Below are 10484 nucleotides of genomic sequence, written 5' to 3'. Positions count from 1 at the left end.
TTACTATCTGGCCCTTAACAGAAAATGTTTGCCAGTGCCTAGTTTGAGCCATCCCTTTGTCAGCTGGAGCCTGGGAATCAGAAACGTGGGGGGGTGTCAGTCACTGATGTTCAGGTGTCAGTTTTCTTTCTTGCCTTAGCTCAGTGGTTCTCAACCAAGGGACATTTGGCGATGTCTGGAGATAGTTTTCATGATCACGACGGGTGTGTGTGTGTGCGGGGTGTGTGTTTTAGGCATCTAGGGGGTAGAGGTCAGGGATGCTGCTCAGTGGCCTATTAAGCACTGGGCAGCCACACAACTAAGAACTACTTAGCCCCAAACGTCAGCAGTGCCGGGGTTGGGAACCCTGTGCAGAAGCTCAGGACAGGGCAGCCCAGAGTGCTGGTAGGTCTTCTGGATTGAAGGCCCAGCCAGAACTTCCACTGCCCTGGAACTGAGCAGTCCAAGGACTGTGTGTATAGGGAAGGGGGCAGTGGGCAGGCCAGCTTTCTTCTTGGCCCCCTGAGTCTCCTGTACCTGTTAGGGGCCTGGGTGGGCCTCCAATGAAAGAATCGCCTCTTCCCCTATAGCCCCCTAAGGAACAGGACAGGTGCCTACCTGCTTGGGCAAGTGAACTTGGTTTCAGAAGGGGAGATGGTTATCGAGGCTGCCAGCTGAGGTCATAGGGAGGGGTGCCAGGGCCAGGGATGTAGAGGAACTGGAGGTGCTCCCAGGGGACCAGGTGATCAGGGTGTCCAAACTGGCAGAAGGAACGTGAGGCAGGGGGAGCCCCAGGGAAGGGGCTGGCACTGCTCCCACCCAACCTTCTGGAGAGTGAGAAGAACAGATGCTGTGACTGTCAGATGAGATGCTCCTGGCACTTTGGGAAATTGCAAAATTAACAAAAGGACAGTTGCTTTCAGGGAACACAAGCAGCAGCGCAGTGTGTACAGCTGGGCTGGCCTCTGGGGACTCCCTTTCCTTGGAAGGGCACAGAGCAGGGGTCCTCCTGCCTGGCTTCTGGGCTGCTTGTGGATTGGCATTAGGGAGAGGGAGGGCTGAGCCCGAGCGTCGGGCCTGGGGGCAGAACAGGGTCAGGTCAGATTCAGGGCCAGGGTACATGGAGCTTGGAGTCTGGTAAGTGGCAGGGCTGTTTGGAGGTCATCCCATCTATCCTCCTGTCTCTGGGTCCAGCCTCAGCAGACGGTGTCTTGCCGGCTGAGGATCCAAACAGAGGGGCCCTCAGCAGGAATGAGAATTCACCAGCTGTTACTTGCAAAGCCCCCAGAAGCAGCAGTCAGCGCTCTCTGGAAGCTTCACGGACAAAGAGGCATGTGCCTGAGGGTCTGCAGAGAGCCTGCACTTTCTCCTGGTAGAGAGTGGGGGCAGCAGGAGTGGCCGGAGCTGGTGTGGCCTCATCCTGGATGCTTACCTGGGACAGGGAGGGGACTGTGACTAAAACCATGTGACTGGGAGTAACTGAGGAAGGGTCAGACTAGAGCAGGTTCACTGGGTCCAGCTTAGAGGCAGGAGGATTAGACTCTATGCTTCTAAACCTATTAAAAGAACAGGAAAAGAGAAGGACGATAAGCAATTTCCTAAGTGGGGATGGTTTGAATTGCAATGTGGAGCTAATTTAGACCCAGAGAAAACTCCTTTTTTTTTTTTGTTCTTTTTTAAAACATTGAAGTATAGCTGATTTACAATATTGTGTCAGTTTCAGGTGTACAATATTGTGTTAGTTTCAGGTATATATATATATATATATATATATATTCCAGAGTATTTTCCATTATAGGTTATTATAAGATATTGAATATAGTTCCCTGTGCTATACAGTAAATCCTTGTTTTTATCTATTTTATATATAGCAGGGTGTATCTGTTAATCCCATACTCCTGATTTTATCCCTCCCCACCCTTCCCCTTTGGTAACCGTAAGTTTGTTTTCTATGTCTATGAGTCTGTTTCTGTTTTGTAAATAGCTTCATTTGTATTATTTTTTAGCTTCCACATATAAGTGATATCACGTCATATTTGTCTTTCTCTGACTTTGTGACTTCACTTAGTATGATATTCTCTAGGTCCATCCATCCCCAAAAAACTTTCTAACACTGTGATGTCAGACAAGTGACAGGGGAGCGGTGGAATCCATCTCAGGTGTCAGGGACCTGCCTGCCTGCTCTGGTGGCCAGACCTGGATAAAGGTCCCCGGACAGATGGTCCTGGGGCACAGCTTTGTCCTTGCCTGGGAGACCCTCTGCTTCCTTGTTCCTGGAGCTGCAGCAGCTGAAGTATAGACGGGAGACTGGGAGTGGGGGGTCTGGGGACTCCGAGTCTCTGGAGGCCCTGGGCATCGGCCAGGGAGCCCCCGAGAGGAGGCAGTTGCCCGTCTGTCCATCGGAGAAGTGAACTGGCCATCAACCGATGGCCAGTCATGACTGGGAGGAGAGCAGGGCCAGAGGGCAAGGGGCAGCAGACAGATGCAAGGGGTCATGCTCCTCATTTGCTGGAGTGCCATCCCTTTCCTTGTCAAAAATCTCTCCGGGGGGCCAGCCAGCTGACAGATGCGCCCCGGAAGAGGGGGGGCTGCCGGCCTCCTCCCCGTTGGCCAGCCGTCCCTGGCTTCTTCCCTCTTCCCTGTTTCCCTGGAGCCTGCTACATTGTTAGCTGGCACCCCAGGGGACGGACTTCAGATGCAGGGAAGCGGGTGTGTATTTTGTTCTGTGGTGGTGGGGTCTCTGAACCAAGAACCTATTTGGCTAATGAAGTCGTAATTACTCCCGGCCTCACTAATAGGATGAAAGCCAGAGGCTCCCTTAAAAGCCACTGATGGACCCGCGAGAGTGTGCCTGACAGCTCTGAAGAGGGGCTGGACAATCAGAAATGGAAAGGGGTGGATGTTGTGGGGGGACTGGGGGTGGGAGGAAAGGGCTGAAGAGGCTCTGCCCTGGTCTGGGGCCTACCTGCTCCTGGGAATGAAAGTTATACCTACATATTCCTCAGTTTAGGATAAGACGAGTTTCCTGAGAATTATCATATTGTCTCTTCTGCCCCCAACTTTCCCAAACTCAAAACAGCTTCCAGCTGTCTGCTCTGGTGGGAGATAGAGGGCCAGGGGAAGGCTAGGGCAGCTAAAAATCCCAAACTATTTCTACCTGTCTTTAGAATGAGTCTATGTTTGTGTGTGTATATATATATATATGTATATGTATATATATATTTTTTCTTTTTTTCCCCTCGAAAAACCTTCAGCCTTTTCAAATGCAGTCTGGTTGGCCATAATTTGAAATGTGAGCCTGCTTTCCCCAAGGAGGCCTCAGCTAATGTGGAAGGCAAGGGCGGGGCATTCACGGGGGTGTGTGGCAAGGGCGGGGCATTCACGGGGGGTGTGGCAGAGCCAGTTTGCATTTAGCGTTTGATGTGGGGAATCCGTGGGATGAGGGGATGGACCAGGACTCACACCAGCCCTCACATCCTGTGGGTCCAAGCCGCATGCACATAACTGAGGGGGGCTGGGGTGACTCCAAGGACCCTGCCAACTAAAGACTGCCCCAATGGCCCCTGTGCACACCCAGTCCGGCCCATATTCTCTCCCCAGCAGTTAGCTCGTGGCCTTGACTACCTCAGCCACACCAGGGCACAGCCCTGAGGAAAACTTGGGAAGGACGCCCATGTGGTTCAGGAAGAAGGACCTTTTGTTTTTTGTTTCCCATGGAGGTTGTTGCTGGACCTTGGGAGGGAGAAGGATGGCAGATTTTAGCTCCTCTGGACCTGAGAGCTGATTGCATCAATGATGGTCTTTGCCAAACTCCCCTTCCTTGGGGAGAGGTGTGTCAGTGTTGAGCAGGAAGGAACCCTGAGTCTTATACCTGTGGCCTAGAAGAGGTGGTTTCTCCTGTGCTGAGGTTGGGCATTGGGCTCCTAAATCTCAGGGGAAATGACCCCAGGGAGGTAACTATATCCAACTGCATCTGGACCAGGGCTGTGAGAGCTCATGGAGGGGACATTGGCTGAGTTCTGTCCTGTGGTCATTCTCCCTTGGGACAAACCCAGGCCTTCCAGACATCTAGCCTCATCCTCTTCTGCCACGTGGGTTATCTGGTGGGTAGAGGGTTGTGCTGTGTCCTAACATCCAGGCTGGAGCTAGAAGGGGCAGGAGGGAGGGAGGTGAAAGATGGACAGTCCTTTCCGATAAATGAGAGTGGGTTCCTAGGGATTCAAGGGAGACAAGAGCACTTAGGGGACTCTGGGAAAATTAATTAATGGGGCTGTAGAATGAACCTCTAGCTCTCAATACTCATCACTGGCCCTTACATGCAACCACTTGGAACGTGGTGAACTTGCTTTTAGGAAGACAAAAACTGCCTGCTCCCATCCCCTTTCACCCCACCCTCCCCACCCCCTCACCCCCAGCCCAGTTGATGCCCCACAATCTAAACCACTAGCTGGGCAGTGAATACAGTAATGCAGACAGCTTGAATACAAGGAGGGCCTGCTTACCCTGCGGGGACCATTAGGTCCTAAAGATCAGTGGATCACCCACTGTGCATGAGGTACCACAAAGGTCATGAGTTGCTGTCGTGCCCTCCAGAGGCCTGTAGACTGGCCAGGCATAGGGGGGACAAGTTGGGCACTTACGCTGAAGGCCAAGGGGAAGGGGAGGCAGGAAGTTCAAGAGAAGCTCCTTGGAGAGAGACAGATCTGTGGGCCAAGGTACTTATGAAAGGAGGGGTTTGAGCCTGGCTGGAAGGATGGGAAGGACTTTTGAAGGAAGGAGTCAAGGTCAGGGTGAACATTCTAGAAGGCAGAAGAAGGGGATTCATTCATTTATCTAAATTTAACAAATTATTATATAGTGCTTACTATGCTTCAGGCATTTTTCATATTTGAACTAATTTGACCCTTACAACAACCTAAAAGGTAGCTACAATTATAACCCCTGTTTTATAGATGAAGAAACTGAGGAAAGCAAGGTTAGGTGACTTGCCCAAGGTCACACAACTAGGACCTTACTGCCCTGTCTGCCGAGCCCTGGCTCCTTCTCGGTACTCAAGGCCGACTTGCAGAAGGATGAGCGCCTATGGCTTCCCTGCCCCTCATCACATGACCAGCGGCTGCATGGCACCCCAACCCTCTCCTGAGCTCTCCTGGGTTCTCTTGGGGTGGAGTCAGGAGCCCACATGTCCTGCTACAGCAGCGCAGAGCAGGAAGGGATAAACTGTTGCCGGGTCCTGTGAAGAGCTGGCAGGGGCTGCTCTGGCATGAAACCTTTGAAGCACGTCGCCAGGGCTAATTCTCCACAATGATGCCCATTCATGCCCAAGTGTGGCAGTGAAAGCTGAGGTTTCAGAGTCAGACGGACCTGACAGCTGGTTCTGGCTTTGTCACCTACCTGGGGCAAGTTATTCAGCCCTGTGGAGCCACAGTTTCCTCATGAGTGACAGGATAGAAAGCTACCTGCCTCAGACGGCTGGTGTGAGATTAAGAGAACATTTGCATAAAGTGCGCAGCCCTCTGCTTTGCACAGCTGGCCGGCGTCAACATTATTAGTTACTCTTCTCCTAAGTCACTTAATGTAAATGCACGGTGACCCAAATACCAGCTGCTGCCCTCTTGCCTCTTTGACATCTACATATAAATGGCTTAGTTGCCTGCCAATTCCATGGTCTGTGGAAGTCAAAGCCTCTCCCGTAATTTTTGCTAATTCCTGAGGTCTTGTGCTCTGACCTCTACATTCTCCTGTGGTCTCTGCTTCATCCTGCGTCAATTTGGATGTAGAATTCGCCAACTTTGCTAGTTTTTATAAAACGTCTACTCACACGAAGCTAATTCATCAATTGGGTAGATTTGACTGACAATGTGGGGGCGCCAGGTAGGGCCACATCCCAGAGTGCCCCGCCTTCTCCTTGTGGCCCTCTAGTCTAGGGGTCCTCAAACTTCAGTCTGCCTCAGCATCACCTAGAGGGTTTGTCAAAACACAGATTTCAGAGTTTCTGAGACGGTAGATCAGGGCGGGGCCCGAGAATCTGCAGTTTAATAAATTCTCTGGTGATTCTGATGCTGCTGGTCTAGGGACCATACTTGGAAACCACCACTCTAACCTTCCTTCTGCCTGTCTCTGCGCCTCCGCTGCCTTTTGCCCTGGATTGCTGCAGAGTTCTCAAATCTCTCCCCTCTGTCATGCAGGATTCTCTTGCTGCTATCTGCAAACTCCCTACCCAGACTCATCCTGGACCCTCCATTTAATAGGATTCAGCCCTGTTAGAGGGCAACTGTGATTTTAAATATATACTAAGTAATTTTGTTTGTCTGTTTCAGAGTGAACTACTCCCCTGCCCTCCAGACACAGCTCGCCCTCTGCTGTGGTCTCTTACTTGAGCCTGAGGGGTCAGAGTTCCTGTTTGGGGTAGGTAAAATGAGTTCCTGCGGAGCCTGAGCCAGGACTGAGAGTCTGTTTGTGGACCCTGCCAGACTGTTCCCTGTCTACACAAAGCTGTGCTTCTCTATCGTGGGGTCTGGGGCTAATCAGCAGCAAGTTCTGGGGAGGGGGGTGGGAGTGGGGGTGGGGAGCTGGGCCGCTGAGCCGCAGCTGTGGCTCCAAATTGCTCTGAGGCCCACGGCCTGGTCCGTGCTCCAGCAGGAACCAGCATCAAACAAATGGGCTCTGATGCATTAAGTGGGGAGAGGGTGGCTGAAATGGGCCCTCCCCCACCCGCATCCAGCTAATACGGTGTTGAGCGGTAGAGGCTGACTTGATGAGAGGAGCCATGACGAATCCTCAGCTTCCATCCCTTTGGTGGCAGCTGGGCAAGAGCGGGTATAGCCTTCACTCTTAATAAAGACTGGAAGATGACTTGTCCCCTCCCACTGGGTCAGTTAATCCAACTGCACGCTGGAGATTAGCATTTCTAATGGGCTGGGAGGCGCAGCCTTCAGAAGACAGGGATGAGGGATGACAGATATTCTGGGGTTTTCCGGGGCTCTGAAGGGAGGCGGGCCTCTCTTTGTTTGGCCTCAGTTAAATTGAGGTGGATGTTCTTGGAATAAGGTGGTCGCTTCATCTCTCCACTTCTGTCCCCTTGAGAGAGGGCTCCTGCTCTAAAAATGGGCCAGTGGACCCCCCAAATGTCATATCCAAGTCCAAAATCCAAATATCCAAAGAGGCTGACACAAAAGTCTCGGATTCACCTGGCCACTTCTTTCCTTCAAAGCCACAAGCTGTCTCTGTCATTCATTCATCCACTTATTCACTCATATTCTTTCATTTTGTCCTTGCTCTGTACCAGACTGGCCTGTGGATACAGAGGTGAAAAAATGGTCTCTTACACTTAGGATGGTCACAATTTAGTGAAAGAAACAGACAATAAATGTCATATGACAAGCCCCAGTGAGAGATATAAAATAGGTGTTCTGGGGGCATAGCGAGGGGATCTCAACCAGACCGTGCTGATGTGTGTGTGTGTGTGTGTGTGTGTGTACTTGTGAGGTCATATCAGGATCAGGGAGGACTTCCTGAGACAGTGTCACCTGCACTTCCTGTTAAAGATGTGTGACCCAGCACGGAGGCCACAGCCTGCCTTCCAGGAGCCCAGAGAGATGATCTGTAAGGAGAAAGGTGATTCGAGAGGTATGAGAGCCTGGAATCAGGACTTACAAGGCTTGGTTGTGAGCATTAACTCCAGGGATTATGAATTATCCAGAGGGAGGGGGGGTCTGGAAGGTTGAGAGGAGAATATTCCAAGCGGACTCACCTTTGGGCCATAATTCGTTGAACCCACAGTGTTGAGCCCGCTGTCCTGGACACTATCACATTACTTTTGTTACCTGACTGTCGCCCATGACAGTCTGAATTTCCTGAGGACTGGAACTCTATCCTACTTACTTTATGTCATTAATTGGCCCAGAGTAGGTTATTAATAGGTGCTTTTTGAGCTCAATTGAATTTCCAAAGTTGAGGAGTCTGAGAAATCATTGCATGTCAGGGGAGCTGGAAATAGCTTGAAATGGCTAGAATTTAGGGTATATGTGAGGAGTAGTAAAAAAAAAAAAAAAAAAATGAGGCTGCAGATGTAAGGTCTAACATGTCAAACCATGGAGTTTAGATTTTATCCTATTTTATAGCAAACAAGGTTATTGTAGCAAACTTGAAGTTTTCCAGTAAAGGAGTGACATGATCAGATTTGTATTTTAGAAGACCCTTTTGGCTACAGTTTCAAGGGGGAGTATGCAACACAGGAGGCAAGGACACTGTCAATTCAGGATGAGGCCTTGGACTAATGGAGGGACAGTGCCAGTGGACACAAGGAGCAAATTTCTGAGATAATCTGTGAACTTGAGAATGATAAGGTCTTTCTCATATTCCAATAAGTGAATAGGGAGGTTCAGAGGTGGTGTGTGATAAACCCAACGAGTTATTCAGAAGGAGCCAGACCCGGAAATAAGGTCTTGTTTTAATCTAATGAAGCAATAACCCCTCAAGTCAACGATCTTTTCTGAAGGAAGAATAAACACAGGTGGCTGGGATAGTTACTTTGCGGTTCTTTGTCCGAGAGATTTGGGTCTACGTTTGCAGGGGGATCTTTTTGCCCTCATTTCCCATTACTGCCTACAAACCACTAGTTATCTTTCTACGCAAGCAGAACCACTCTACTCCCCACACTAACCTGAGGAAAGGGAGGGGGCTTGCAGTGTCTGGGTGCATCCTCACGCTGCCTGGGTGACGGTCTTCAGCCATTCCTCAGGGGGAATGTGCACAACTACAGGCCAAAGTATCAAGAAAGGCGGCGTGGTGAAACTTGAGCGGTGTCCCTAACCAGCACAGCCCTCTCTGTTTCCTTCCCTTCTCTACTCGCCTGTTGATTGAGATTCCTTTGAGCCTATTAAGAGGGGGGTTTGGTTTGTTGTAAGCAGTTTTATTCATCCTTTCAACGATATGAAATGTCTGTTCTGTGTCAGGCACAAGGCGGGGCATATGCCAGTGTTCTCACATCTCAAGGCGGCAGGGCTGCAAAGGAGGAGCGGCTAGGAGGCAGAGCTTCACTGCACATTCCTTTCCTTCTCCCAACATCCCAACACGGCACTTTTAACAGGTGGTTGTGCACAAGCACATGTCAGTTGCATTGAATCAGGGGTGTCTCCATGGCTGAGCACATTCCTATACCACTCGTTCTACCTTGAAAACATTAACTGTGCCAATGAGTTTTCCAAGATAAGACCAACTTCAAGATGGGGGCTGGTATCGCGGAATTTCTGGGTATGCTGTCTGGTGCCCATGAAAAACCCCATGATTCATTTCTGTCATTAATCCCCAGACATCCCTCTTCTACTCACTGAGGAAAATGAACAAATTACATGGCCAGAGTCCATTTTGAACAACTTTTATTATACGTTTAGTGTTCTCTATACAAAAGAAATCAGTTTTTTTTTTTACAGTGATTCAAAAAAAATTCTGAATAATTTGGCCTTTTCATTGCTCATGCAGTCGTTTATAAGTCCACATATTAGATGGTCCTCACGACCCAGAAGCCTTCCCTGCTGAAGGTCGAGCGTGACACCCTCAGATATGCATCTGTCACTGACGTTGGTTAATGCAAAACAACTCGCAAAAAGGAAAGAACACGATGTGAGAGGGGTTAAAACAAGGTGTGCCATGGTGAGTTAAATATTTAGCCAATGGAAGAAAAGATCAGACCAATTTGTGGGTGTGTGGGTAGGTGGGTGTGTGGGTAGGTGGGAAGGGATGGAGACATTCGGAAAAGATTTCCCCACTGAAAGGAACAAATTGGAAAATGTGTGTGTTGAAGGGAGGTGAAGGGCAAGAGGTCCTCCAGGGCCCAGCATGGGTGAGGGTGGGACCAGGACAGAAGGTGGCCACGCCACAGACAACTGATGCTCAGTGCAGGAGGATGTGAGGTTGGCAAAGAGCTGGGAGCTGGGCAGAGGGACAACACTGACTGAGGACGTCGAATTTGGGAATCAGAAAGGAGAGCAGGGCAGGGTCACCTGATCTGCATCCTTTTTGAAAAAGAAACAGAGAAGTGCACAAAATTCTGGATTTCTTCTCCCAGATTTTTGTATTTATTGCTTCACTGAAGTCTTTACACGTGCTGACCTCCAGCCCAGCGAATCCCGGGGGGGAGGGAGCTTCCATGGGCCCTGCTGCCCCTCGGCACCCCGCGGCCGTCGCTCTTCCGAGGGACACAGTATGCTGGGGGCGCGATGCATTACGAAGCGAGAGACACCACCCTAGGGGATACTCTAGGCTTCATGGTGACAAACACCAATCAGCTCGTCACTCTCTTCTCCTGGCTTGGGTCTCCCCTTAACAGCATGGCTGGTTCACCACAGGCTGGCACAGACTGGCTGATCTGGGACTCAGAAAAATCCGCTGATTTCATCTGTGGAGGTGTATGGGGATGTGGGAGACGTGGAAAGAGACATGGGAGACAGTGAACCAGCAGGCCAGATCTTAAGTAACACCACTGCTCCCAAGGCGGCAGCTGC

The sequence above is a fragment of the Stenella coeruleoalba genome, assembly GCF_951394435.1.
Source record: "Stenella coeruleoalba genome assembly, chromosome: 1".
In the NCBI taxonomy this organism is placed as follows: Eukaryota; Metazoa; Chordata; class Mammalia; order Artiodactyla; family Delphinidae; genus Stenella; species Stenella coeruleoalba.
This window is presented reverse-complemented; position numbering follows the sequence as displayed.